The sequence below is a fragment of the Schistocerca americana genome, chromosome 2, assembly GCF_021461395.2.
Source record: "Schistocerca americana isolate TAMUIC-IGC-003095 chromosome 2, iqSchAmer2.1, whole genome shotgun sequence".
Lineage (NCBI taxonomy): Eukaryota > Metazoa > Arthropoda > Insecta > Orthoptera > Acrididae > Schistocerca > Schistocerca americana.
Window position 1 is genome coordinate 267,845,740 of NC_060120.1, and position 4,506 is coordinate 267,850,245.

The 4,506-nt window shown below is 45.9% G+C and overlaps 1 non-coding gene across 1 annotated transcript; it reads right to left on the reverse strand.

The window, feature by feature from the left end:
• Positions 1 to 767: 767 nt before the first annotated feature.
• On the reverse strand, positions 768 to 953 carry LOC124596712. The gene has a single exon (XR_006978362.1). It is a non-coding gene; the product is annotated as a U2 spliceosomal RNA (small nuclear RNA).
• Between the last annotated feature and the right edge of the window lie 3,553 nt (positions 954 to 4,506).

A 4,506-nucleotide genomic window follows, 5' to 3' on the forward strand; every position in this document is an offset into this window, starting at 1 on the left:
GAGTTTGGCGTCTGTCAGTACAGTTGCAGAGCGGGTTTAGTTCGTCACAGGCTACGATAGTCCGCCCCGGTAGCTGAGTGGTCAGCGTGACAGACTGTCAATCCTAAGGGTCCGGGTTCGATTCCCGGTTGGGTCGGAAATTTTCTCCGCCCAGGGACTGGGTGTTGTGTTGTCCTAATCATCATCATTTCATCCTCATCGACGCTCAGGTCGCCGAAGTGGCGTCAAATCGAAAGACCTGCACCAGGCGACGGTCTACCCGACGGGAGGCCCTAGCCACACGACATTTCCATTTTTTTACAGGCTACGATAGTGCATAGAGACATGATTAGTGACTACAGCAAGACTAGTTTACCTCACCACAACTGTACTTTACTATCAGTGAGACATTACATCAGTCTGCAAGAGATCACCGATGAGCTTTTACCACAAAACAAGGACGCTATTCAAGTTGAGTAAATGTTCCAGTTCAAGTAAATGAAGAACCGTATTAATCCACGTGTGCGTTTGTATTGTAGAAACAGGATACTGGCCAACTTAAGAATATTCTCTCCGTTGCCTCCTTGCAGTACAAGACTCTACATTTTGGTTGGGGGCGAAATCTTTTAACGAAACTTCAGCTCCCACCTACACAGGAAGAGATGACCATCGTAATAGAATCAGTTATATTACCGAATATATAACGGGATACGTTGTATAAACCTAATATTTGCAACGCCTCTGTGATGCTACCTTAAGAGCCTTCGTAGGTGACGAAGGCATACAGCTACTTTAACAAAGTTAAAAAGTGAGGAGGCATCGTTTGACAGAGGTAGAACATGCTCTTAGCTCCCTGTCATGAGCCAAAAGGGAGTTTAATCTTCTAGTCCAGTGATGAAGGACATAACAGATATTACGCTGATAAGAACAGATTCTTTCGTTTACCTGATGTGGAGAATAGTTAGAGGAAATATAGCCTATGCCATGCTGTTGTACAGGATTTACACAAGTAACAACACTTTAGTGATGTGAAAACGTCTGTATGCTCCGGTTTTTTCTGTCTTGGGAAATAGTATAAAAAGAAGGGAATCTACATTTTAAGTGAGAAATTCGAGGTGGATGGACAACATCATCCCTGTCTCAGATTGAGTGAAGTGGATATTTTAAACTTGGAAGAGTCTATGTCAGGGGCGGAATTGTAGCTAGAACTATACACCCAAGCCCCACCATGTAATCTCAAGCAGTTATTTTTCTTCTGAGTACAGCGGTAGTTTATTTGTGTGGACATTTTAAGTCAGAAATTGTACTTCACGTCACGATGTTATCATAATATACTTCAGTATTGAGTTTCAGTTGAATAGTTCTCACTGAATACGCAATCAGTTACTTTTGGCACTTAATAAGATTAGTTTCCATCATTTCAAATTCTGTATTTCAAAAAGTTAAAATTTTGGTCTCACGACACTGTTCGTATGCGTAACACAGGGCCAGACAACAGTTAACATTACTTAGCGGTGGAATACGATACCTAAAGCAAACGTTACACGAAGAGAAGGTTTCTGAAAAAAAGTTAATATTTTTATTTCTAGACAATTTTTACAGAAAGCTTACATCTGCTTCCAAATTTTCTACGTCATTACCTCCGCACCTACGGGGCAACATTTATTGCTGCTGTCTCTTGTGCGTTATGACCGACATTTCTAGTTGGTACATACTGTTGTACTTCTTCTGTTGCTATCCAGCGTATGAGAGAGAGGAAGCTATGTCTGTCCTCCATAACTGCCATAGGGGCACATTCGCTCGTGCGCCCATGCTCTCTGGCACTCCCCTCTCCCCTACCTCCCCCCCCTCAACCCACCCCAATTTCCCTGTCTCTGTCTCTCTCTCTCTCTCTCTCTCTCTCTCTGCTGTATTTACGCGATTCGCTGGCACGATTTGATGGTTTCTTCCGCCGTTTTGACGTCCTTTACCACTGCAGCGTGGTACGTGTCTTCTATGACTCCTTTCATAAAGTTTGAGATTTTCGTCGCCTCCGTTCGTATGTGGATTCACGACGTGACATAGAGCTAAAACATTCTCCATGTGGGACTGTGTCTTTTCCCCATGACGCTGAGCCTTCTTATTCAGTTTTCTGCTAAGCGGGCTCTCTGCCGATCATTGCCGATCGTTTTCTTTAGTTTGACTTGATATTTGTCCCAGCTCTTGAACTTCTCTTCACTGCTTTCGCCTCACTGATTAACTGCGCCATCCATGTAAAACCATACGTTTGCCACACACATCATGTTATCACACCGGCAGTACTTAGCTATTCGGTCGATGCTTTTCAACCATTTCGCTGGCCCATGACCAGTAGTTCCCGTAAACACTAATAGATACCTCACGTGCAAGCTGACTTACTTCTGGCTTGGAACCTATTTGCCTCTCGAATGTATCTACCATTTAAACGATGTACTGCTTGTATTCCGGTTCCTCTTCGAGCAGGCGACGACTTTTAAGTTGTGTAATTGTAGCCACAGAGAAGCAGGTGTTCTGAAGCACCGGGTGTCTCCACAACACAATGTCATGTTGTAACCACACTGAAGCTCTAATCTCAAAGCAGAGTCATCAATGAAATACAACACTTCCAATGGAAGACATGTTCATTACCGACACAAACTCACAGCCAGAATAGAATGGAACCCTTCCACGCCGGCCGCGGTGGTCTCGCGGTTCTAGGCGCGCAGTCAGGAACCGTGCGACTGCTACGGTCGCAGATTCGAATCCTGCCTCGGGCATGGATGTGTGTGATGTCCTTAGGTTAGTTAGGTTTAAGTAGTTCTAAGTTCTAGGGGACTGATGACCACAGCAGTTGAGTCCCATAGTGCTCAGAGCCATTTGAACCTTTTTTTTGAACCCTTCCACAGAGAGTGCATCTATTTCCGAAAACATCCTATATTGAAGTATACACAGATACAACAAACGTAACTTATTTCAGAAACGTTCCAGAGCGATAAATATTAAATAACAAATAGATGGGGATGATATGGTTTAAACTGACGACTAGTGGCATGCTAGCCAGCGACGCAGACCGTACGGTAAACTTCGTGCTCCAACAACTCGGTGCCTTATACTCATCAAGTAGGACACCAAGGTGTCTCTTGCTATCGGCATATTAACTTTCTGGTTTTGTTATGACAGTAGTTAGCATGTGAAAAAAAGGTTCAAATGGCTTTGAGCACTATGGGACTTAATTTCTGAGGTCACAAGTCCCTAGAACTTAGTACCACTTAAACGTAACCAACCTAAGGAACTCATACACATCCATGCCCGAGGCAGGATTCGAACCTGCGACCGTAGTGGACGCACGGTTCCAGACTGTAGAGCCTAGAACCGCTCGGCCACCCCAGCCGGTTAGCATGTGAACCTCCTAATGCTGTTTTTCCATAAACGAAAGGTTATTAACGTTCTTTATTCTTCATGGCTAAATATGTATTTCTCCATACAGGCACTCTGGCGACGAATACATTGCTCCCAATGAGAGAACAGTTTGTTGATACCGTCCCATAGAATGACTTTGTTGACGGAACGACAACTTCACCTCTGTTTGCACAGCTCCAGCACTATCGTAACTAAGTCCTCGAAGGTGTGTTTTAAGTTTGGAAACAGATAAAAATCGTATGTGGTGAAGTTGAGACGGTATGGGGGATGATCGATGACAGTGAACCCAAGGCGCCGGACTGTTGCGGAAGTAGCAGCACTCTTTTGTGGTCTGACACTGTCATGCCGAATGACAAGACGCTCCGTGTGTTGACGAAATCTTCGGATTCGTACTTTCATTTGTCTATTGCACAGACACAGCTGTACATACGTCCATTAATGAAACAGCATGCGACTGCTGGATCACAGCCAACCAAATATCTACAATTTCAGTAACGGACCTACCTCATAAAAGCCACCCATTTTTAGACAAGCAGCATCATTCACCATTTGCAGCCAGCTATGAGTGGAGGTCCAAACCAACCACCCTTGAGGAATGGGTCACAAAGCTCCCACACCTAGGTGCTGTCTACACCAGCTGCAGGTCTGCCAGCCACGCTCAAGTCCAAATGCTACTGATTTGTCACCTTCCAGCCAGGAGGCCAGCTGCCAGCTAACGTCCATCCATTTCAGGTCACCTACTTGGCATCCTTCTTTCATGCCTGGACCACCTAGCTGCCGACATGTCACCGCTCTGTGTGGGCCAACTGTACTGCTGCAAGCTGCTGTGTATGGGCACCATACCGGGCTGACAGTGCTGTTTCAACTGTCCACACCATGCCCACTTCGAGTCAGCGTGCTGTGGTGCGCCCCCAGACTGAGACGTACGCCACACAGCGGCAGGGCTGGCAGTAATCCCGGAGGCACCGCAGCCATACGGTGTCAGAGCCAGAGTACTGACACGGCACTTCCTCACCACTACACAGCTGACAGGGGACTCCGCTGCCACAATGGGTTGTTTACATGGGGGAGAACGTTACTGCCCAGCCTGCTTGCTGAGGTCGGCTCCTG